The 26,442-nt window shown below is 42.0% G+C and overlaps 1 long non-coding RNA gene across 1 annotated transcript in view; it reads right to left on the bottom strand.

The window, feature by feature from the left end:
• LOC133229977 (uncharacterized) overlaps nucleotides 1–26,025 on the bottom strand; it is an 84,494-nt gene extending 58,469 nt beyond the window's left edge. Inside the window, exon 1 of the long non-coding RNA XR_009730685.1 lies at nucleotides 25,646–26,025. This is a non-coding gene — a long non-coding RNA (uncharacterized LOC133229977). The remainder of the gene's footprint in view (nucleotides 1–25,645) is intronic.
• Nucleotides 26,026–26,442: the final 417 nt, after the last annotated feature.

Raw genomic sequence — 26,442 nt, 5'->3', positions numbered from 1 at the left:
CTGTAAACTTCCAGATGTTCAAGCTGGTTTTAGAAAAGGCAGAGGAACCAGAAATCAAATTGACAACATCCTCTGGATTATCGAAAAAGCAAAGAGTTCCAGAAAAAACATCTATTTCTGCTTTATTGACTATGCCAAAGCCTTTGACTGTGTGGATCACAATAAACTGTGGAAAATTCTGAAAGAGATGGGAATACCAGACCACGTGACCTGCCTCTTAAGAAACCTGTATGCAGGTCAGGAAGCAACAATTAGAACTGGACATGGAACAACAGACTGGTTCCAAATAGGAAAAGGAGTACATTAAGGCTGTATATTGTCACCCTGGTTATTTAACTTATATGCAGAGTCCATCATGAGAAACACTGGGCCAGAAGAAGCACAAGCTGGAATCAAGATTGCCAGGAGAAATATCAATAACCTCAGATATGCAGATGACACCACCCTTATGGCAGAAAGCAAAGAAGAACTAAAGAGCTTCTTGATGAAAGTGAAAGAGGAGAGTGAAAAAGTTGGCTTAAAGCTCAACATTCAGAAAACTAAGGTCATGGCATCCAGTCCCATCACTTCATGGCAAATAGATGGGGAAACAGTGGAAACACTGGCTGACTTAATTTTTTGAGGCTCCAAAATCACTGCAGATGGTGATTGCAGCCATGAAATTAAAAGACGCTTACTCCTTGGAAGGCAAGTTATGACCAACCTAGATAGCATATTCAAGAGCAGAGACATTACTTTTGCAACAAAGCTCCATCTAGTCAAGACTTTGGTTTTTCCAGTGGTCATGTATGGATGTGAGAGTTGGACTATAAAGAAAGCTGAGTGCTGAAGAGTTGATGCTTTTGAACTGTGGTTTTGGAGAGGACGCTTAAGAGTCCCTTGGACTCAACCAGTCCATCCTAAAGGAGATCAGTCCTGGGTGTTCACTGGAAGGACTGATGCTGAAGCTGAAACTCCAATACTTTTGCCATCTGATGCGAAGAGCTGAGTCATTTGAAAAGACACTGATGCTGGGAAAGATTGAGGGCAGGAGGAGAAGGGGACAACAGAGGATGAGATGGTTGGATGGCATCACTGACTCAATGGACATGGGTTTCGGTAAACTCTGGGAGTGGGTCATGGACAGGGAGGCCCGGCATGTTGTGGTTCATGGGGTCAAATAGAGTCGGACACGACTGAGCGAATGAACTGAACTGAACTGAGCAACTAACACTTTCACTTTCCCTTACATCCAAATGAAGAAAGAGGAGGAGTAGAAATGGCACCCCACTCCAGCACTTTTGCCTGGAAAATCCCATGGACGGAGGAGCCTAGTGGGCTGCAGTCCATGGGGTCACGAAGAGTTGGACATGACTGAGCGACTTCCCTTTTGCTTTTCACTTTCAGGCATTGGAGAAGGAAATGGCAAACCACTCCAGTGTTCTTGCCTGGAGAATCCCAGGGATGGGGGAGCCTGGTGGGCTGCCGTCTATGGGGTCGCACCGAGTTGGACACAACTGACGCAGCTTAGCAGCAGCAGCAGCAGAAAGTGTTACAGGAGATCAACTTTGAAACCACCATTCTGGATACCCTTGTGCTTTATAAGAAGCAGTTCATAACGTCTCTGTAATCAGAGGTCAGTGTGTTTTATTTCCATGGTCCTCACTCCATAGGTCTATTACTTGGCAATTATGACCCAGTATATATATCATAACAAACACTTCTGGAGACTACAAGGTTCTAGGTAACCCAACACCTACAATGTTCAGAAAGGATTCCCAGGTTGGGTTTTTTTCATGAAATGTGCATGTTTATTTACATTTATGCTGTTGCTGTGTCCCTGAGTTCTATATTTTGGTGCCCCAGTAAGGAGAGGATATAAAGATTTAACATACAAGAACACAATGGAAAAATGAAGGTATAGTTTGTGTGCATGTAAGTAGGAAAATGCCACACAACTCTGTTTGAAGTCAGCACTTCTTTTTCAATAACTGAGCATCAGATTTTTTTATCCTAGAAAAATGGAACTCTTCTTGGGTGCTTTTCAAGTCAGTCAATACCACACACACTGACTGAACAGCATCTACGTATGTGCCAAGCTACTGTTGCTGGTACGGTAAATTATTCTATCTCTGCAACATGTTATTTGGAGGGAAATTGGCACTATTTGCAAGGAACTTTGGGTTTAATTTGCATCTAAAAATTTTAAATACCCATAATTGTATACAGCCAGGAACATTATCCATGGTTAAATTGCATATTGTTCCTATTGTTGCTAAGATGTGAGGACATTTAACAATTACTCCCTTATGCCACATGACGTTGCATACCCGAGAGCAAAGATCACTCAGGGCTGAGGACTTGGCGCTGAAGACTTTAGGGGTCATGATGAACCACCAAACAGATTAACACCCTTTCATCTCTTGCCCACTGAATTTCCCTTTGGAGAGTGCCTCCTGCCCAGGCTTTTGCAGACTCATCCAAGGACTGTCTGGCTCAGTTATCTTGGTCCTAGCTGTCTGTAAGCCGAATCATACTTCAGAGGTTCAAAGGGCTCTGGGGCTATCCATCAGGCCAATTCCATTTCAAATATAAAAAAAATCATGTGCAGTCTGATCAAACTGACATTTTCTCCTTCCTTATGTGTCAGTAGCACAAAAGCTGAAGCTCCTTCCATTTTGAGATTCTGAACTTTGTTCTCCTTTTAATGTAACAGTCCTTCCACTAAATCCTTTCTTGGGCTCAGTGGCTGGTTCTATTGAAAATATTCTGACCTTGTATCCCTTTCTTGTTATGAATAAAACAGTTATTCAAACCCTAATGCTGATAAATTTTTTCACAGTTCTCCAGCACTTTCATACTGTAACTCTGTTTCTGTAGTGAAAAAAAAAATGAATCAAGACCCTGGAGGGGAAAATTTGGTGCTTCAAAGAAACAACTATGCATCGTCTATAGCATGTCTCCATATCATCTGTTTATAATTCCATGGTAATTAGTCTACATCTTTGTAAACTATGGATAACTGATGCCAGGGAAAACTAATTAGGCAATGGCACCCCACTCCAGTACTCTTGCCTGGAAAATCCCATGGACAGAGGAGCCTAGTGGGCTGCAGACCATGGGGTCGTGAAGAGTCGGACACGACTGAGCGACTTCACTTTCACTTTTCCCTTTCATGCATTGGAGAAGGAAATGGCAACCCACTCCAGTGTTCTTGCCTGGAGAATCCCAGGGACGGGGAGCCTGGTGGGCCACCGTCTCTGGGGTCGCACAGAGTCGGACACGACTGAAGCGACTTAGCAGCAGCAGCAGCATAGTTATGCAAATCTGCCCAGTCCAAAGAGTTAATTGACCTCCCTCCTCCACTGTGGAGAAGCCAGGATTTGCTTTTGAACCTGTTAAGCATCTACTTAACCAGTAGCTACCTAATCTATGACCCTAATCTATGACCCTAATCTACGACCAGTAACACTGAAGAAGTTGAAGTTGAAGGGTTCCATGAAGACCTACAAGGCCTTTTAGAACTAACACCCAAAAAAGATGTCCTTTTCATTATAGGGGACTGGAATGCAAAAGTAGGAAGTTAAGAAACACCTGGGGAAACTCGAAAATTTGGCCTTGGAGTACAGAATGAAGCAGAGCAAAGGCTAATAGAGTTTTGCCAAGAGAACGCACTGGTCATAGCAAACACTGTCTTCCAACAACACAAGAGAAGACTCTACACATAGACATCACCAGATGGTCAACACCGAAATCAGACTGATTATATTCTTTGCAGCCACAGATAGAGAAGATTGATTATATTCTTTGCAGCCAAAGATGGAGAAGCTCTATACAGTCAGCAAAAACAAGACCGGGAGCTGACTGTGGCAGATGATGAACTCCTTACTGCCAAATTCAGATTTAAATAGAAGAAAGTGGGGAAAACCAATAGACCATTCAGGTATGACCTAAATCAAATCCCTTATGATTATACAGTGGAAGTGAGAAATAGATTTAAGGGACTAGATCTGATAGACAGAGTGCCTGATGAACTATGGAGGGAGGTTCATGACATTGTACAGGAGGCAGGGATCAAGACCATCCCCATGGAAAAGAAATGCAAAAAAGCAAAATGGCTGTCTGAGTAGGCCTTACAAATAGCTGTAAAAAGAAGAGAAATGAAAAGCAAAGGAGAAAAGGAAAGATATACCCATATGAATGCAGAGTTCCAAAAAATAGCAAGGAGAGATAAGAAAGCCTTCCTCAGTGAGCAATGCAAAGAAATAGGGGAATACAATAGAATGGGAAAGATGAGAGATCTCTTCAAGAAAATTAGAGATACCAAGGGAACATTTCATGCAAAGATGGGCTCAATAAAGGACAGGAATGGTATGGACCTAACAGAAGCAGAAGATATTAAGAAGAGGTGGCAAGAACACACAGAAGAACTATACAAAAAAGATCTTCATGACCCGGAAAATTACGATGGTGTGATCACTCACCTAGAGCCAGACATCCTGGAATGTGAAGTCAAGTGGGCCTTAGAAAGCATCACTACAAACAAAGCTAGTGGAGGTGATGGAATTCCAGTTGAGCTATTTCAAATCCTGAAAGATGATGCTGTGAAAGTGCTGCACTCGATATGCCAGCAAATTTGGAAAACTCAGCAGTGGCCACAGGACTGGAAAAGGTCAGTTTTCATTCCAGTCCCAAAGAAAGGCAATGGCAAAGAATGCTCAAACTACCTCACAATTACACTCCTCTCACATGCTAGTAAAGTAATGCTCAAAATTCTCCAGGCCAGGCTTCAGCAATACGTGAACCATGACCTTCCAGATGTTCAAGCTGGTTTTAGAAAAGGCAGAGGAACCAGATCTCAAATTGCCAACATCCATCCGCTGGATCATGGAAAAAGCAAGAGAGTTCCAGAAAAACATCTATTTCTGCTTTATTTACTATGCCAAAGCTTTTGACTGTGTGGATCACAATAAACTGTGGAAAATTCTGAAAGAGATGGTATTTGGTATTCTGAAAATACCAAACCACCTGACCTGCCTCTTGAGAAACCTGTATGCAGGTCAGGAAGCAACAGTTAGAACTGGACATGGAACAACAGACTGGTTCCAAATAGGAAAAGGAGTATGTCAAGGCTGTATATTGTCACCCTGCTTACTTAACTTATATGCAGAATACATTGTTAGAAACGCTGGGCTGGAGGAAGCACAAGCTGGGCTGGAGGAAGCACAAGCTGGAATCAAGATTGCCAGGAGAAATATCAATAACCTCAGATATGCAGATGACACCACCCTTATGGCAGAAAGTGAAGAGGAACTAAAGAGCCTCTTGATGAAAGTGAAAGAGGAGAGTGAAAAAGTTGGCTTAAAGCTCAACATTCAGAAAACTAAGATCATGGCATCCCGTCCCATCATGTCATGGCAAATAGATGGGAAACAGTGGAAACACTGGCTGGCCTTTTTTTGGGGGGCTCCAAAATCACTGCAGATGGTTAGTTCAGCCATGAAATTAGAAGACACTTACTCCCTGGAAGGAAAGTTATGACCAACCTAGATAGCATATTCAAAAGCAGAGACATTACTTTTGCAACAAAGCTCCATCTAATCAAGGCTATGGTTTTTCCAGTGGTCATGTATGGATGTGAGAGTTGGACTATAAAGAAAGCTGAGTGCTGAAGAATTGATGCTTTTGAACTGTGGTGTTGGAGAAGACTCTTGAGAGTCCCTTGGACTGCAAGGAGATCCAACCAGTCCATCCTAAAGGAGATTAGTCCTGAGTGTTCATTGGAAGGACAGATGTTGAAGCTGAAACTCTCGTACTTTGGCCACCTCATGTGAAGAGTTGACTCATTTGAAAAGACCCTGATGCTAGGAGGGATTGGGAGCAGGAGGAGAAGGAGACGACAGAGGAGGAGATTGTTGGATGGTATCACCAACTCAATAGACATGAGTTTGGGTGGACTCCGGGATTTGGTGACAGACAGGGAAGCCTGGCATGCTGTGGTTCATGGAGTCACAAAGAGTCGGACAGTACTGGGCAACTGAACTGAACTGAAGTGTCTACTTGATTTCCTCATTGATTCACGAGTTAAATAAAATCTTTAATCATTATTCATTTTATATCTGCATGGGAGTCACATTTTTATCTTTTTTTAAAGTACCATTTAACAGCTGCAAATGAGGAAAAATAAGCGTAACAAGGTTATTGATCCCGGAGTTTATAAGAACGAGATGGTAAAAAGGACATATCCAGCAAGAGGGGGTCAAGAGTTATATTCTCTCATGCTTTTCTTAGCATTAACATGCCATAATTTAGCGGGAATGAAAATAAAGAGTTATTTAATAATATTCTCTGAAAGTAATATCACATTTATATTCACATTGGGAAATGATTACAGTGTGATGGTTAGTATCTGAAACCATTGTCAAAGCAAAAATTGCATCGGACTTAGTTAAGCAGGTAAGGAAGCCTGTATTCAAGGCTACTGACACAGGGAAGAAAGACAGTCTGAATGCAACTCTGCCAAAACAGTGGGCAGGAAGGTTTAAAGGCGAGGTTGGTGGATATCATAGATCGTCTGTGTTTACTAACTGGCCTTACCAAAGAAAAGGAAGGCTGAGAGAATTCAACACAGAGAGAGGAGAAGGCAGTGTAAGGATGAAGAGCAGCGAGAGATATGAAGATCCTGGCCCTGAGGACTAGCGCCATTCAGCCCCTAACCAAGGACCATCCAGTGCCCACTAGAAGCTGGAAGAGATGAGAAATTACTCTCCCCTAGGGGCTCTAGCGTGAGGACAGCCCTGGCAACATCTCGAGTTTGACCCAATGATACTTACTTCTGACTTCTGGTCTCCAGAACTGCAAGCGGATAAATTTCTGTTGTTTAAGCCACCAAGTTTGTGGTAGCTTGTTAGAGCAGCCACAGGAAAACCAACACTGATGTTGGTACCAAGGAGTGGGCTACTGCTGTAACAAATACCTAAAAAGGTGGAAATGGCTTTGGAGTTAGTAATGGACAAAGGCCAGAAGAATTTTGAGGCACATAATAAATAAAACCTAGATTGCTTTAAACAAAACTACTGATAGAAATATAAACATTAGGGATTTCCCCAGTGGCTAAGACTCCGCATTCTCAATGCAGAGGCCCAGGTTTGATCCTTAATCAGGGCACTAGATCCCACATGCTGCAACTAAGGCCTGGTGCAGCAAACAAACAAACAGAAGTGTTTCAAAAAAAAAAAGAAATATAAGCATTAAGGAAAATGCTGGTGAGAGCTCCAAAATAAGGGAGAAGCACAAAAGGGGGAGCTCGCCTCCTAGGAGAATACGCATACTGTCATAAACAGAATATTGCTGGAAATGTGGACACTAAGGTACTCAAAGGGCTCAGAAGGGAATGAGAGACATCCTACTGGCAAAACGGGCAAAGGCAACCCTCGCTAACGGCGCAGAGACCTCACTGCGCTGTGACCTACTGCTGTGTGGCCAGCAAAATCTTGCAAGGGATGAATGCAGATATTTAGCTGAGAAGAATTCCCAGCAAAAACTTGAACATACAGCCTGGCTTCTCCTTGTTGCCTGTACTAAAATGGTAGAGGAAAGAGACATATTGAGGAAAGAAATATTAAGCCAAAAGCAACCAGGACTTGATGATTTGGGAAATTCCCAGACTATCCAGATTGCTAGAGATACTAAAATTAGGAGGTTCACTGTTATAAAAGCGTTCTCTGGAGAGAAGTCCAGACGTATGGCTGGAGAATCTTTCATCAGTACAAAAGAGATTCAACATGAGTGGAGGGAAGAACAGCTGGGGCACTGGACAATCTAGGTGAGAGATAAAGGTGCAATGGTTGGAAAGTACATATGGCAGTCCAGCACAGCAGCATGAAAAGTGGTTGGATTCTAAATGTGTGCTGAAGACAGAGCTGACGATGTTTTCTGACTGACTGTAAACGCTTTGTGAGAGAGAAGGCTTGAGGGTTATTCCAAGGCATTGGGTCTGGGTAACTGGAAGGGTAGGGTTCCCCAGGTGGTGCAGGGACAAAGATCTGCCTGCCAAGCAGGAGACGCAGGTTCAATCCCTGGGTCAGGAAGAAATGGCAATCCACTCCAGCATTACCTGGGAAATCCCATGGCAGAAGAGCTTGGTGGGCTACAGTCCACAGGGTCACAAAAGAGTCGGACATGAATGAGCAACTAAACAACAAAAAGACAAAGTTGACATTTCCTGAGATACAGAAAAATACCAGGAGCCCAGTTTTTAGCATAATAGATTACCATTTCCACTTAGAAAAGCAAGTAGAGATTCTGGGAAGGTAATTGAATTTTGGAGTCCAGAGATCAGCATCTCGGTCCAGACCACAGCTATAAATTTGGGGTCATCAATACAGAGATAAAATATAAAGCCATGAGACTGGAGGAGGTCATCAGGAAGTGTGTGTACATACAGAATAGAAGAGGTTCAAAAGCTGAGTCATGGGAGCCTGCAAAATTAGAAGGTCAAGAAGAGGGGGAGGGAGCAGCAGAGGAGAGCGAGACGGAGTGGCAGGGAAAAAACCAGGAGAATGTGGAGTCCTCCTGAGTCAAGAGAAGAAAGTGTTTCAAAGAGGAAGGATGATCAAAAGTGTCAGGTCCTGCTGAGAAGGTCAGAAAGAAGAGGGTGACAGCGTCCATGGCACTTACCAGTCCGGAAGTTACTGGCGATGTGGACTAGAGACGTTTTGCTATGATATTGACGTGATGACTTCGGTGGGGGATAAGAGAGGGAATTTAAAGACAGTACATATAGGAAATGAAATGGACTGGAAAGTCAATTAATTTCGCTTTTTAAAATAATCCACAAATTTGGCCAGAATAAGCTCATTACTGACTTTAAAAAGTTTTGCTGAGATGCACCAGATGGCTTGAGGTATGGAGGAAATGAGTAACCAACATGGATCATTCAATTAGAGAGTTTGCTAATTAAACAAAGAGGTAGTAAGTGCATGGTAATTTCCAAGAGCTAAGGGGAAAGCAAATGTGATTGTTTTCATCTGTTGAATCTGTTTAGTCTGCGAGGTAAAAATGGAGAGAGAAGAGACTGAATGGGGTGCTTGAAGAATTGAAAGTGATGCGAACAACAACCAAAAAATAGCAAAGTGAAGGAAATGACTTTAGTAAAGAAGTAATTTCTTCCTCAGAAATACTAGGGACAGATGAGAAGGTAACTGCACACCGGGCTTTCTCAGTCTCAGCACTGTTGACATTTTGACCTGGATAATTCTTTGTTGGGATGGCCTCTCTGTGCTTTACTGGACGTTTAGCAACCCTGATCTCTACCCACTAAAAGCCAGTAGCACTTGCCCTCTGTCATGACAGCCTCAAATGTCTCCAGACATTGTTAATGTCCTCAGACACTGCCAGTGTCTCCTCAGGGCAAAATCACCTTGGTTGAAAGCCACTGATATAGAGATAAATTGAAGAACAGAGAATTGTACTGTGTGTGCTCTGAGTCCTATGAGAAATTGGAATGGTAACTTCATGTGAGCTATTAGAATGGCCTGGGTGATTAAGAGGAGAACTTCTGGGAAGAATTATTAATAACAATAGATACTAAGACGGCTTTGTTTTGTGTTGACCCTGGAACTGTTGTCTGCCAGAATGCCCTTCCCTGTATAGTTCTAGACTCGTGTGGGCCACAAGAGACATTTTACGTGAGATTTGAAGGTGGAAGGAAACAGCCACCACATTGATTTCACACTTGGAAGGCTAGAGCAGAGCACCAGGCTGGACCGCAGCTTGCACACACTGCCACTCGCCTGCTGGCTCACTTGCGGTAAAGCAACCAGCAGCCCACGGCTCCTCCAGCTCCCGCGCCAGGTGCCTCTTTAAGCACTGTGATGAAGGGCGCCAGCTGCCCCCGCAGGTCAGCCACCTCGTCGAAGTGGGCGGCCTGGGAGCAGTGAGAGACCCGCGTGGGTCCCAGCTCACCTGGAAGGGCTCCAGCCCATCCCTGCAGTCTCCAGTTTGTGCTTCCTCTCCCCTACCTCTTGCCCATCTTTCTTCCTAATCACCGATCCTGCTGATGTGAGGCTGCAGCATCCAACACAGAAGCAGCAACTGTATATAAGCTCTTCAGTGCGATCTCTCAATTGTCTCAGGTCAAATCCCACATTCTATACCATTCATTCACTACTGCCTATATGTCAAGTGTAACAACACCATAACTTACATTACAGTGTCCTTATTTTATTGGTGAGGAAACTGAGAGCCAGGAAGACAGACTCTATCGAGGTTCCACATTTAGTAAGTGGTGCAAACATGGAGCCTGAACAATATCCACCTTCCTTTAAAAAACCCTCTCTCCTTCCATGCGGCCAGTCTAAGAAATAAAGGAGGGCTAGAACACTTCTAAATGAATGACCTTGACAAATGACTCCACACTGTATTCTAATAATGGTAGGAAATAAACAAAAGCCTTTTTCAAGATAGCACTTAATGATGTTTTAGAGGTAAGAGGCACAACAGTTAAAGATAAAACTTACCTGCTCTTCACAGATACGAAATAAGAAGAGTCTCAGTCCTCCGTTTTCTATTACTGCATAATGCCTCTGAGACACTAACGTTTGGGGGCAGCAAATGTCCTGAAAGCTTAGAAGGGGCCTTAACAAATCCATCAACACTCAGTCTACTCAGGACCAGGACACAGCGACCAGGGCACTCATGACTATTACTGTGCCTTGGCCAACGCCCTGGCTTCCCCTTTCCCGCCTCTCGCCCCAGGGCCAGGGCTTCTAGGCCTCTCCCACACCGGCTGACACCAACAGTAACAGCGGCAGCCACATTCTCTGTACACATGGACTGTGGCAACAGACCAAGGTAGGACAAACCTTGCTTTTCACTTGCTGGAATTGTTCAAAGCAGCAGCAAAACCAGAAAGGCGCTGAAGAAAATGTATTAGGTTGTCTGGGTGAACAATCTTATGTGTCCATATCTCTGCATCTACTACAGCATATGAAGTCCTGAGGTACAGAGATCAAGTCTATGAATTACTTTCCAAAAAGGCAAGAATGATAGAATATCATCAACGGAAGGGAATTTTTCTTCAGGTCACTTAATCCATTCCAAGTGAATGAATCCATTCTAAAACTAACCAAGTAGTCATCCATGCTCTTCTTTCACCCTTCAAATACCACAGCACCATTAACCAATTCAAAAGGAGGCCCTTGTTATTGTCTGAGAGCTAAGAGCTAAAAGCTAGAGGCACTCCTTGCTTTGAGCTAGACTATACCTGCCTGTGATTATGACCCAACGGTGTTGGAAGAGTCATTTTGCATCATCCAGAGTATCTCCACCTATCATAGGCCATATTTATTGTTTAACGCATTTTCTATCAGAGAAGGTGATGGCACCCCACTCCAGTACTCTAGCCTGGAAAATCCCATGGACCGAGGAGCCTGGTGGGCTGCAGTCCATGGGGTCGCGAAGAGTCAGACACGATTGAGCGACTTCACTTTCCCTTTTCACTTTCATGCATTGGAGAAGGAAATGGCAACCCACTCCAGTGTTCTTGCCTGGAGAATCCCAGGGACGGGGGAGCCTGGTGGGCTGCCGTCTCTGGGGTCGCACAGAGTCAGACATGACTGAAGCAACTTAGCAGCAGCAGCAGCATGTTCTATAGTTATAATAATGGCAACAATAATAAGACTGATATGAAAGCAGCTATTTTGTACACCAGTTTGTTCCATCGGTAAAAATTTTTTAGATCAGTTACTGACAGCACAAATGATTATTGCTTTTGCCATAAGTTTTTTCACTTTATACCATAGTAGCACTATGGTTCAATGAGCCAAAAGGGTAGTAATTATCTTATTATATTTGTCTATTGTATTCATAGTCATTTTGAAAATCCTCTTTTCCTTGATTTCCACAGAAAAACTATTCACTTGAGCAAAGTTTTATTTTTAAAGTTATAGTAAATGTAGGATATGTAGGAATTTATCTTATAAAAATAAGCTTCAGATTGAAGCCCACTTTAAGATCAGTTTTATTATCTGAGAAAAGGATAAAATTTTGAAATAGAATATCTTCATCAAAACTTGAGAACAGTTTTTATAGAAATTGCCAATTAACTCTTGCATATTGTCTTCAGGTTTCTGAAGACCTCAGTGCGAGATGGATTCTGATACATGTTAGGCCCCTTTAAGAGTTGGAGAGATCAAGTCACAAATAGTTCTTACTGTATTTCAGATTGCATGGTCATCTGCCAAAAACAGAGGAAGGGCTTGCGGTGACCATTCTTCTGCTTTGTACCCAGAGCATAGTCTCTCCAGGAATGCCTTATATTTCACCTCATCAGAGTCTGTCTCCACTAAGAGAAAATAGATAGTGCAGATACTGACAACATAAATGACCTCAAGAAAAAGATTACAGACAGGACTGACAGGTTGAAGCAAAGAGTTTATCAGGATTAAGAACTGACTCATCAGGGAGTTCCCTGGTGGTCCAGTGGTTAGGATTCTGCACTTCCACTGCAGAGGGTCCTGGCCAGGAAACAAGATCCCACAAGCCATGCAGTGCAGCCAAAAACACCTGATTCATCAGTTTAATTTCTCAGTAACTGGATTAGTATCTGTCCTCTAAATAAATCTGATTCTAGGATGACTGTGTTCTGATCAGTTATAGGTAAAATATATTCAATAAGAAAATTAAGATGGGATTGTTTCTTTCAGATAAAAGAGTAGAAAAGTCCTAGAGGGAACAGGCTAAAAATGATAGGAAGCTAAGTTTGATAATTCAACTTCATATGGCAGTACTCTATGGGAAAAAACACAATTTAGTGGGATTCAATAAATAGTTTTCTTAAATTAAACTATTTGTTAGAATTAAGCTGTGCTCTGGGTTTTTATATCAAAATGAATATGCTGTGGTAATTGGGGATATGAGAAAAAAATAAATTAACACTACTTGGAACATAGTTAATGTGTCTGAATTTATGCCAATACCTGTTTATGAGAGGGAACAATATTCTAGTAGATGAAAGCTGCCAATTATGTTTTAATAGGTTCATGTACCATGATAGTAGAATTATAATACTGATTTTCTTCTGCATACTCCAATTTGCACTGTTTTCCTCCAATAATTTCTGCTTCAATGATTGTATATTGATCTTCACTATGTATTATTTGTTCTTAAATTAAATACTCTATTTCTAAAGTTGTGGGGGTGGGGAGAGGAGTACACACATGAAAGAATAATCCAAATTCTGGTGAAACCACGTACTTTTCATCAGGACGCTATTTCATTTCCAAACTAATCCCTGTGGCTTTTCTGCCTTGAATGTTCAGGAACTGGCTGCCAGTGCATTTGTATTTATTCACCTCGCTTTCCTTCATATTTGATCTTTGTTTCTTGCCTTTAGTCACTTCACGGCTAATTAAATCCCTCTACCTTCTAAGTGAGAAGAAGAAAGACAAAACAACGGAAGCTACAGTAGTGTCAAAGGAGGAAAAAGAGTAGAAAGGGACTAAACTGTTTCTCCAGCGTCAGTGCCAGCTGACCCCAGGTCTGTCTGCTTCCTTCAGCACTGCCCCTGGGGATGAAAAGCCCTTGACACGCAGCGCAGCTCAGAGATGAAGGCACATGTGCCGAGCCTGGCTGCGCGTGTGGAGACGCACACGGATGCACCGTGTCTCAGGGCTGCCGACAGTCCCGCCTCCCCAGTACAGGAAAGCCGTGCACAGAGCATGCTTACTGGGCACTCCCTTCATTCCCTCCAATTTCATCTAAGGAGTACTGCTCTGCCTTCTTTTCCTGATGGATAATCTGTAGCTGGAGGGTCTAGATTAAGGGACGTGGTCCGTACCCTTGCTCCCACGTGGACAGATTTCCAACAACGTGCTCAGTCGGCTCCCCATCACATTCTTGCCTGCTTCCTTCTCCTAGGGCCTAGAATTTACGTATGTAACATCAGACCCTGTTTCAGAGAAGACACGCCATTGGGAAATCTGCACCATCTATTCACAACAAGTATTTCCCACCTAGAACTCCCCACAAGCACCCTGCAGCTGGTGTACACGACTTAGTGACTAAACCACCACCACACCAAACCAGGTTCGTTTGCCCTACACAGAGCAAGCCGAGTGCTGCGACGCTGAGATTTGCAGCAGAGAAGAGGTTTACTTTCAAGGCAGCCAAGTGAGGAGACAGGAGAACAAATCTCGAATCTGCCTTTCCCAAGGCAAGGGGCTAGGGATATTTATGGGACAAAGCTGTGCATCCTCCATCACTTCAGCTGTGTCCGACTCTTTGCAACCTCATAGGACTGTGGCCCGCCAGGTTCCTCTGCCCATGGGATTCTCCCGGCCAGAATACTGGAGTGGATTGCCATGCCCTCCTCCAGGGGATCTTGCCGATCTAGAGATCAAACCTATGTCCCCTGCACAGCAGGCAGATTCTTTACCATCTGAGTCACCAGGAAAGCCCATGGGATAAGGTTGGGGTGTGGGGAATTGGGGATAAGGGACTGGAGATAAGAAAAAGATGAGGTAATCATTATACTGGGCAGGTGCTTCTGAGCTATGTGTTTCTTCATGGACACATGTTCAGAAAATGGCAGCGTCCCCAGGCACTGAGGGTGGAGTTTGGGGCCCTCTGATGTCAGAAGGTCATCAATTGGACACTCATGATTGCCCAGTTGGAGGGTTGTGGTCCCGACTAGTCTTAAACAGCTCAAGCTCAAATTGAACATAGCTGACTCCAAGTCCCTGAAAAACAACTCAGGCAAACATCTTATTCTTTAGGTGATGTGAGGCTTGGAAGACATGAAAACTTTTTGTAGCAACGATTAAAGTGAGCTTGATCGATGAAGGCAGTTTACAGGTTTCACAGATCTAACTGATGATTATCCTCAGTTTCACTAGAATACTGTTCTCTTCACCCTTCCCTCAAGGACAATGTTCTGGAGAGTTTGCCACTTTATTGAAGGCAACACAGCCTTGGGTTTGTCCACTAATTACCCCCTGCCCGTTCCTGGCGCTCTCCACACCCCTCAGCAGCCAACATTCAAAGTCCTGTAACAGCTTACATATTTTAGGTTGATTTAATGTCATCTTTTTGTTCCTGTTTTCTATTCCAGATCATCAAGATGTGACAGCAGTTATAGTAGTAGCTGAGAACTGATGTTAGGTTTCTCTACAGTAAGTTTCTTTTTAGAAAGGTTGGTAAAATATGCAATAAAACTAGGTACAAAATATTGATCCAGCCTCTCTTTGATGAATATGAAGAAGGCCTAGAGGGATTCCAACCAACTGAAAGAATTAACCAAGCACAGATTTGTTTTACTTGGTCCTATGACAAGGAAACTGGGGATCCGTTTCCAAAAAAAATACATAAGGTCACTCTGTCTTATTCATTGCTGTGTTCCTGGTACCCATCAGGGTACATTGCCATAGTGGGTTTCTATAAACATTAGTTGAATAAAAAAACAAATGGATGAAAACAGGATCTCATGCCTGAATTAAGTTATCAAAAATAACTGAATAAACATCGTTCAAGCTGGTTTTAGAAAAGGCCGAGGAACCAGAGATCAAATTGCCAACATCCGCTGGATCATGGAAAAAGCAAGAGAGTTCCAGAAAAACATCTATTTCTGCTTTATTGACTATACCAAAGCCTTTGACTGTGTGGATCACAATAAACTGTGGAAAATTCTGAAACAGATGGGAATACCAGACCACCTGACCTGCCTCCTGAGAAACCTGTATGCAGGTCAGGAAGCAACAGTTAGAACTGGACATGAAACAACAGACTGGTTCCAAATAGGAAAAGGAGTACGTCAAGGCTGTATAGTGTCACCCTGCTTATTTAACTTATATGCAGGGTACATCATGAGAAGCACTGGGCTGGAAGAAACACAAGCTGGAATCAAGATCGCCAGGAGAAATATCAATAACCTCAGATATGCAGATGACACCACCCTTATGGCAGAAAGTGAAGAAGAACTAAAAAGCCTCTTGATGAAAGTGAAAGTGGAGAGTAAAACAGTTGGCTTAAAGCTCAACATTCAGAAAATGAATATCATGGCATCTAGTCCCATCACTTCATGGGAAATAGATGGGGAAACAGTGGAAACAGTGTCAGACTTTATTTTGGGGGGCTCCAAAATCACTGCAGATGGTGACTGCAGCCATGAAATTAAAAGACGCTTACTCCTTGGAAGGAAAGTTATGACCAACCTAGATAGCATATTCAAAAGCAGAGACATTACTTTGCCAACAAAGGTTAGTCTAGTCAAGGCTATGGTTTTTCCTGTGGTCATGTATGGATGTGAGAGTTGGACTGTGAAGAAGGCTGAACACCGAAGAATTGATGCTTTTGAACTGTGGTGTTGGAGAAGACTCTTGAGAGTCCCTTGGACTGCAAGGAGATCCAACCAGTCCATTCTGAAGGAGATCAGCGCTGGGATTTCTTTGGAAGGAATGATGCTAAAGCTGAAACTCCAGTCCTTTGGCCACCTCATGCGAAGAGTTGACTCATTGGAAAAGACTCTGATGCTGGGAGGTATTAGGGGCAAGAGGAGAAGGGGACAACAGAGGATGAGATGGCTGGATGGCATCACTGACTCTATGGACGTGAGTCTGAGTGAACTCCGGGAGTTGGTGATGGACAGGGAGGCCTGGCGTGCTTCAGTTCATGGGGTCACAAAGAGTCGGACACGACTGAGCGACTGAACTGAACTGAACTGAACTGATGGACAAATAATGAAAAACCAGTGAGGTGCTACAAACAAGTAATATAAAAGTTAAGAGAGAGAATGGGATATAGTGAAGAACACAGAAAAAAGTAAACTGATAATTTAGAACTAGTTCAGCCTTAAATCTGGGGGAAGGTTTAGCATTAGACAGAGACAAAGGCATTCCTGGCACAGGGAACAGAATACATGAATATTTGCATGTGCCTAAGAGCATGGACCAATGAGAAGAAATATTCTGTTGGGAGTGGGAAATGCGTGGGAAACACAGATAGGCAGGTGGACGGAAGGCAGAACATGGAGATCATTTTAAAACTCGGTCTAAGGAGCACTTGAAAAAGCACCAGGTCTGAGTGAGATGTTTTTTGTATGTCTGGACATTAACTTTCTTTCTAACTTTTTCACTAAGTTTACTTTTCCAAAAGATGCATATTTCTTTCTCATGCTCTAGGTTAAACATAAGACTCCACAATCAGCAGGGGCAGTAAAGAGTTTAAGAGCTCGTGGTAAACCAGGTAAAGAGAGCCACAGTCAAGTAGAAGACACAGTGACATGGACAGTGATATCAAATGATATCAATGTTATCAAATGCTGGTTCTCCAAATTATCACCAAAGCAGCTACTGATAAGACAAAGCACAGTTAATTCCTTGCCACGGTAAGTGAGGACACTAGGTCAGCATAGCCTTAATAATGTCCTGCTGCTGCTGCTAAGTCACGTCAGTCGTGTCTGACTTTGTGCGACCCCACAGACAGCAGCCCACCAGGCTCCCCAGTCCCGGGGATTCTCCAGGCAACAACACTGGAGTGGGTTGCCATTTCCTTCTCCAATGCATGAAAGTGAAAAGTGAAAGTGAAGTCGCTCAGTCGTGTCTGACTCTTCTCGACCCCATGGACTGCAGCCCGCCAGGCTCCTCCGTCCATGGGATTTTCCAGGCAAGAGTACTGGAGTGGGGTGCCATTGCTTTCTCCGTAATAATGTTCTAGGGAAGTACAAAGTCGGGATACTTACTGAAATTTTGAAGTCTGGTTTAAAGCAGGTCTTACAATGTGGAAGCTTGATTACGATTGGGCAGAAATCATGATGTAATACTTTCAGACTAGTAATAGTTGAGGACATAGCAATGCACGACTTCTGAGGTGAAGATTCAAAGAGTCTGGTGTAAACTGTCCACAGATGCTTCCTATTAGTGAGCTGATGGAACTCCTTGGAAGTCCTTGGAGTGAAAAGTAAAGTTATTTACAGCTCATATCATCCAGGGAAAGAGCCTCATGAAATACTAAAGTTAGATCAAAGACGGTGGGATAATAAAGTCATGTTAATGTACTGGTGAGTTGCATAGATGGTTTCAATTCTGAGTGTACATGCATGCAAAGGACACAGGAAGCAGAACCAAAGAAGAGTTCTTAGCTCTGCTCGGTAGATTCAAAAAAGTCTTCAAAGAAGAGGTGGCCTCTGTGCCATGAGCTAAAAAAAAATGAGCAGAGTTTGATCTGCATACAAAAGGAAGAAACGATTCAAGGAAAGGGTTGTGTAAGGAAAAGGGTGTTGTGTAAGAAAAATGGTGAAAGAATATGTCTTTCACCATAGATTCTACAAGCAGAGCCCATCACTGTTGTTCTAACACAAATTGATGCCCTTCTACTGTGTTTATTGTAATTACTCAGAGTGTTTTGTTGGGAAAGAAATTTTTGCATAAGTTAAGGATGATGTTTTAAATTATTGCTGAAACTACTTTCATGTTTTACGGTGAGCTTAAAAACAAATAGGGTTTGGGGATGCAAACTTAAAATCATGTGGGATTTTTTAAAATATTCTTTTTTAATAAACAAATTGTTAAAACACATAGAAAGTCATTCCCACCTAAAGAGAGTAAAAGAGAAAGGAAGCGTGGAGCTGCCAGCAGGGTTTGTAGTTTCTCTGATGCAGTGCAACAGCATTTCAAATCCTCCAGGAAAAGGAAGAAAATATTCTGTACTCCCGAAAGCCAGAGTGGAGGCCATTTAGCTCTCTCCTGCATGTCAGGGAACTTTTAGTAAACTAACTTACAAATAAACCCAAAGGGATTATGATCACTGTGCGTTATAAAAAAAAGGGATGGCCATAAGGAGATTTAATCAGAAAATAAACTTCAAAATCAAAAATATGCTTTGATGCAAGAACACTGGGAAACCAATCAGCATTTGATGCTCTTAGTAGCCTCTCCTAGAAAACACCTTATCCCTCTGATGCCTTTGTGCGATAAAGGTCAGGGCACCCCTCCGTGGCCCTTCATGAGTTGGTCAGACCCAGTCCCGAAGTCAGTGATGAGCACAGCTCTGATTCAACAAGCTGCAAGCCTGCAAACCCCACACCTGAGAGCCCAGACATTCAAAACAACCAGCTAATTAAACCTGGAGCAGCAAGCTATCATCATCCGAGATTCATGGGCATCCAACAAGCAGAAGAACCAGCAACACGGCACTCAGCAACAGCTGTCACCTGCTATAATGTTCTTTAATTATCTTAAAATCTCTAAGAACTGACAAATGGGTGACAAAATGCAATTTTCTGTGTCAGGAAGCGAGAGAGAAGCCCACGTTGCTTTGATGAGAGGAAATACTGTAAGCCACCTCTCTCGGCTCTCACCGGGGAGAGGGTGCCGTCGTCACTCAGCTCTGGTCTGTAAACACACTCGTTGTTATTGTTGTTGTGTAGTCGCTCGGTCGTGTCCGACTCTTTTGCGACCCCATGGACAGTGGCTCAGCAGTCTCCTCTGTCCATGGGATTTCCCAGGCAAGAATACTGGAGTGGGTTGCCATTCCCTCCTCCAGGGGATCTTTCCAACCCCAGAATCAAACCGTCATATGCTGCATTGGCAGGTGGATTCTTTACCACTGAGCCGATCAGGGCAGCCCATATAACACACTCATTACAGGACTCGTGGAAGGATGCATTTCCTTCCTTATAAAGACTGAAGAAGAGAAGCCACGATGGGCACTGGGCTATGACAAGCCGTCCCCCATAGGCTCAACATGTCTTTCAAATTCAGCCCCAGCTCCAGGGCTAGCCCCACGTGGTGCTCGTGTCCCGTCGACATGCATTCCTGGGATGGACCACTAGCAAAGCCAATCCAAGTTCCCTGGGATTGTGTCACGCCCCTTTCCACAGATCCCTCCCGGTGCCTGTCCAAATTGCGACCTAATCCCTCCATGTTGCAGTGATGTCTATTATGAACTCCATAAGGATTTCCATTAGTCCCTAACCTCTGGTCATTACATTCTACTAAATGTGCATGATACATCCTTTGTCCCCATGGGGCAAATTTGCTTTGCCAGCCTTTAAGTGCCAAAAATGTTCACAACAACACAAAATAAGTTGCAGAAAGAAGGTCACTCTGTAGTAAATAGCTCTTGTCAACATCAGCAAGAAAGCCACATCATCTGTAGAGAGTAATAGGGTACTCATAAGCCAAGAACATTGCATCACTCATGATTCTAGAACACAAAATTAGAGAAAAATATGGGCTAGCTCACGTCGACAGAGAGTATAAGATAGCCCTCAGAGCTTGAGGAAAACATGTATTATCAGTGTGCTACAACAAACTCCTATATACAATATAGAAATGTATACAGTCATTTCTTTCAGTATTTGAGAAAGAAACATTAATAACCAATATAAATATAAATATTAATAACCAATCAACATGCTGTTACCAGGTACTGACATCTAAAAGGATAATAATTCTCAAAACATACAGTGTCTGTGACTTGTTCTTAAAATGTACATAAATATATTAATGCATGGAGCAATGACTGAAAGCTCCGGTTACACTTTAAGACTTTGATAATTTGTTTTTTTGGCTAAGCCCCACAGCTTGTGGGATCTTAGTCCCCTGACTAGGGATTGAACCTGGGCCCTCAACCTGGGCAATGAGAGAGTAGAGTCCTAAGTCGCTCAGTCATGTCTGATTCTTCGCCAGAATACAGTATTCTCCAGGCCAGAATACTGGAGAGGGCTGCCTTTCCCTTCTCTAGGGGATCTTTCCAACCCAGGGATCGAACCCAGGTCTCCCGCATTGCAGGCAGATTCTTTACCAGCTGAGACACAAGGGAAGCCCAAGTAGAATCATGCATTTTGCATTGGCCAGGAACTGCCAGGTAATTCCCCAATGAAGATATAAATTAAACAAGCTTCCCTGGAGGTCCAGTGGTTAAGACTCTGAGCTTCCACTGCAGGGGGCCAGGGTTTGGTTGCTGGTCTGGAAACTAGGATTCCCACATGCCCATTGGCATGGCCAAAAAATTTTTTTTAATAATAATTTTTTAAATTATAAAATAAAATAATGTCAATTTAGCAAACATTCAGTGAACATTTCTGCTCACTATAGTATAATCATTTAAATTTTCTATTTTAAATTATTTTAATAAATTAGCATATTATTTTAAATTTCTATTACTAGTTAAATTAGTCTGTTTTTATGCTCTTTGAGATACAAGTTCTCTGGGAACAAGGACAAGATCTGTTAAGTGATTTTGTTCATGATACTTTGATAATCAACATTTTGTATTTGGTCATTTTAATAATAAAGTCAACTGTTCTCTTCAAGACCATGTAGTCAAATTCATTAATGTTTTCCTCCTCTATTTTCAATCTTATTATCCACTCCATCAATGCTTCTCACTTTATCATTTCAGAGCCCACAGGTGAAGGCGTCTTAGTGTACAGTACAAGATTAGACCTGTTAATTGACACAGTACCTGAAATGGACATGCCACTGACCTAAAGAGATAAGAGGGGACCATTGCTTTCTCCAATCACCTTTCACTAAAAATGCAGGTAAGGGCATGAAGCTGATCCAGAAGAAGGTACAGCACCAGAATGCTGCCCAAGTTATGACCAAAAAAATCTATACTCCCAATTTACCTATTTTGCTTAAAGGAGAAAAAACTTCCAGTGAAAAACATACCCATTTCATATATTTAATATAACTGGGGAATGTTAACACTAGAAGGAACCATCTCTGAAAAATGAAAGTGAAACTACAAGAAAGAATGAATTACAACAACCCTGATTCCCAAAGAAACAAACTGCAGCTTCCAAGCTTGGACATTTAAATTGTAAAGTTTAAAAATAAAATAAAATTAAAAAATAAAAAAACAATAATAACAAAAGTGGCAAGGTTAGGGTTAAAGTCACAGAAGCAGATCCAGTATGAAGTCAAAATTAAACAATACAATGTGTATAAAAATATAAATAAATAAATAAATAAATTACACATCACAGATGCTTTGATGCCTTTCAAAATAGAATAAAGAGGAATGTGACAAGGATCATTCTCCTCTCTCCCCATCTCTGCAAGGGTGGCCTTCAGTGGAACTTGGCCAGGAACACAGATAGCCCGGGAAATCCTGATAATCTATCAAGACTGAAAAAAGATGATGTATTATAGATACAAAAGATATTCTTTCACCGTGTCAAGTCAGTCTCAACAGACTGAATTTTGTTTTCTATTGTAATGCATTCTTATTTGTGAAATAATATCAAAAACTGAAAAGCACTTCACAATTTACCAAATATTTCCATAGACCTTCTTTAGCACTGACAGCATCTGGACAGAGATAATGGGTTGACCAACTTAGGTCTATGCTCCTCGTTCATGATGCAAAGTTGGTGGAAAGAGGTGGCCCCGGTTGGGACCATGTGACGGAATGTGAGCCAAAGTGATGTCTGCCATTTCTGGGCTCAGATATTGAGTACTGGGTGTTCAATCCTTTATGCTCTCACCTTTCACTGCACAGCCAACTAAGGGCAAAGGATCCAGTAAAAGACACTGAAGGCATCTTAAGAGATGGAGAGAGTCACATCGTAACAGGAGATCCACACAGATCTGGGATGCAAGCAGGAAATTATTGAGATTTGCAGAATTTTTCTTGTTTTATTAGCTAGTGAAAACAACACACTCCGAAAGAAGTGATAATGCAGGTGCCAGTCAGGGCCTAATTCACATCAGGCGCTCAACAAATGCTGGATAGATGGATGGACAGATGGATGAGTGGCAGGTAGATGGGCAAATGGCAGCCCTGTCATATTCTAACCTATTAAATCTGGAAATCATAAAGTTTTGCCACAAATACAACACTCGGTAGTGATGGCAGTTTCTAACACATGTGACCTGGGCTGATGACTATTTTAAAGAAACATGGCTGACCTGTAAAACTGTAATATACTTTTCAGAGGAATATCAGAAAAATTGTAAATGGCACTAATTAGAGACTAAACTAAATAAGGTCTCAAAGTATCTCCAGACTAGTAACCATGATTTTCCCAAATAATTCAGAAGAAATGGGGACTAGGGTACTAATACATAGGTTTACGAGCACTGGGCTTTGAGAATAGGAAGACGGCAATTCAGATGAAGGTTGCACCACATACTAACTGTGTGCCTCCAGCTGAATCCCCTACCCTCCCTAAGCTTCGCCTCTCACATCTGTAAAATTGTAATGAAACAGGAAATCAAAGGAGAAAGTTTAGCATGGTGCCTGGCACATAGAAGACACTCAATACACGCTAGGCTATTATTCTTGAGAGTGACTCTACACACTGTTACTGCTAATTAAAATATATTCAAGTTACCCTGTCACAATGGCAGGTAATTTCACAGATATTAAACCATACAAATTAAAGGATTCCCCCAATTTTAAGCATAGTTAAAAGACAGTCAATAACAAACTCATGTTGCAGAATTGGAAGCTTTTCAAGGGTGGCTATCAGTGGCTGCTGTATGATAATTGCTGAGCTCTTCTTACAAATTTAACTTGTCAATCCAGTGGTTGCTAGCCTTTTCTGAATATCAAGGTCTGCATGCATGACATTCTCATTTCTCTCCAAACATGCTTCCCAGTGTTCCTATCACCATCTTCCAGACAAGCCATAATTTCTGCTTTTGAGCATTTTCTTGGACCTCCCCAGTTTTGTGAACCACCTTCCTCCTATTCTTTAATCTCCTGGGCAAATATCAGACTCAAGGTCACGCTGATAAAGCCTCCTGCAAACTTTATACTTTTGGCAAATGTCAAGCCTCTTAGCTCTCTCCATTTACTTATACAACAATGGAGATCTCCTCTCTTCAGATTCCTAGAGCACATATAATCCACATAAAACAGAGTATTTACTCCTATACTCTTGTATATTGATATTTAATTATTTCACTTTTTTATTTCTCTTAAATAGGATTGTCAATTTCTTGGCGGCCTTAGTACCCTCATCTGTGAAATGAGGGCATTGTATTAAAGGTCTCCTGGTTTCTTCTTAGTCTTAAATTTTTACTATCTCCTGAGGCATTTTGCCTGTGAAGATCAAAGCATTAAGCACAAAGATAGGTACATCTTAGCTTAGTCACTATGTAAAGAGTTAAGAGAAAAGATGTGTGCACGTTCAGCTGCTCAGTCATGTCTGACTCTTTGCGACCCCACGGACTGTAGCCCACCAGGCTCCTCTGTCCATGGGATTTCCCAGGCAAGAATATGGGAGTGGGTTAATATTTCCTTCTCCAGGGGATCTTCCCAACCCAAGGATCAAACATGCATCTCCTGCATTGGCAGACAGATTCTTTACCACTGAGCCACCTGGGAATCCCAAGAGAAAAATGATAAGCCATCCTTAACAAAATTCGACCAAGGTCAGGTCTAAAGTGAACCTTTTTGTGTACATCATCATAAAGAACAACATTCACAAAGATTTTCTCTCGACAAATTTAGCTCTAAGGTTAAGAAAATTCATGGCATTTTTCCCCTTATTTTTGTGAAATCGAAAGCCAACATAGGGCCAGGCAGCCTGATAGAAACTTTCTTTTGCCTTCAGGAAAGAGTGCTCTCTTTTCAAAGCCTTCCTCAAAGGCTCCGGGATTTCTGCTGCCCTCAACTTACAAAACCCTGCTCAGGCATAATTCCACTTTCTTCTTTCCTCATGCTCAAATTGATTCACCATGAAACAAGTAAGACGTAGCTTTTAGAGTCCCTTATTTGAGAGAATTCTAGCAATTTGTCCATGTGGTCCAATGTTGCACAATTTGCAAATGTAAGATACTTCATTCCTAATTAAATGACTGTGGTCTCTTTCCACTCTGCTTTTTCCCCCTTTTACTGCCCTTTGCTGAAGTGGTAGTGTTGTGACCATGGGCACATGTGAAGACAAGGTAAAAAGATGCCAGTTTATGATACATAGTTGGGAACACAGTCAGCTCTTGTTTAGTCAGATGTTTTCACATGGTTCACCATCACTTCCATAAAGTAAAGCTGTAATAGCTTGTCCAGTAAGTGGCAAAGCTAGGATTCAAACCTAAGTGTGTCTGATTCTAATGCTATCATATCACCTTATTTACTCCTATCATATTCTTTGGGATCTATTAACAAGTCTTTGATTCCTTAATTTAAGTATGATGCTCGATGCTCAGCCACTTGCCAGCATCTTGTACCTCCACCTCTCAATCTGGTGCCAACAGACTATTTCCTATCCCTAACAGCTACCACCCTCCTACCTGTATAAACAACTCTATCCACGTTGAACTCTTTTTCTTTTAAAGATTGCACTTTGGTTTATCTATTCTCAGGCTATAATAGTTTTGACCGGTCACATTTATGTGAATTCTTACTAATTTTTTCCTAAATTGACATAAAGCATTGGCATCAGTGAAGATAATATATAACTCATATTATACCACTACTACAAAGACAGCAAAGAAAAACTGGGTTATGATTGTTGTCAAATTTAAGAGTTGTCCACTGAAAAAATCTAGAGACAAAGATCAACCCAGTAGTACTAAAGACCACTAGCACCCAGATTTTGCTCTCTAAATGTAAGTACACATAACTTTTTAGTTTAAAAATTAGAGCACCTTGGGAAAAATTACTAATTACAGGTTAGGGCAGGAACTATCCAAAACTAGATCCTTTGTCATACCTGCAAGCAAGAAAGATTTCTGATGTTGCAGTGGTCCCTCCCCTGCTGCTGCCAAGGTTTCACTGTGATTTCAGTTACCCCCATGGTCAACTGCAATCCAAAAATATTAAATGGAAAATTACAGAAACAAACAATTCACAAGTTTTAAATTGTGTGATGTTCTGAGTAGCCTGATGAGATCTCGTACCATCCCACTCTGTCCCACCCGGATCATGAATCGCCTCCTTTGTCCAGCATATTCCCCTCTATGTTAGTCACTTAGTAGCCATCTGGGTTATCAGATCAACTGTTTCAGTACTGCTGTGCCTATGTTTAAGGAACCCTTATTTTACTTATTATTGGCCCCAAAGCACAACAGTAGTAGTGCTAGAAATTCGGATATGCCAAAGAGACACTGCCAAGTGCTTCTTTAAGTGAAAAGGTGTCTCAGGTTAATGAGGAAAGGAAAAAATGCTATGCTGAGGTTGCTAAAACCTATGGTGAGAATGAATCTTATATCTGTGAAAGTGTGAAGAAGGAAAAAGAAATTTGTGCGACTTCTGCTATTGCACCTCACACTGCAAAAGTTATGGCCACAGTGTGTCATTTAGTGCTTAGATATGATGGAAAAGGCATTAAGTTTGCACAATAAGATAGTGTGAGAGAGAGAGAAACCATATTCACATAACTTTCATTACATTATATTGTTTTGACTGTTCTATTAATATTATAGTATTATCGTTATTAATCGCTTACTGTGCCTAATTTATCAGTTAAACTTTATCATAGGTATGTATGTATAGGAAAAAATATAGTAT

This window comes from Bos javanicus, chromosome 18, assembly GCF_032452875.1.
Source record: "Bos javanicus breed banteng chromosome 18, ARS-OSU_banteng_1.0, whole genome shotgun sequence".
Lineage (NCBI taxonomy): Eukaryota > Metazoa > Chordata > Mammalia > Artiodactyla > Bovidae > Bos > Bos javanicus.
Note: the sequence above shows the minus strand (reverse complement) of the source record. Positions and strands in the feature narration are given on the sequence as shown.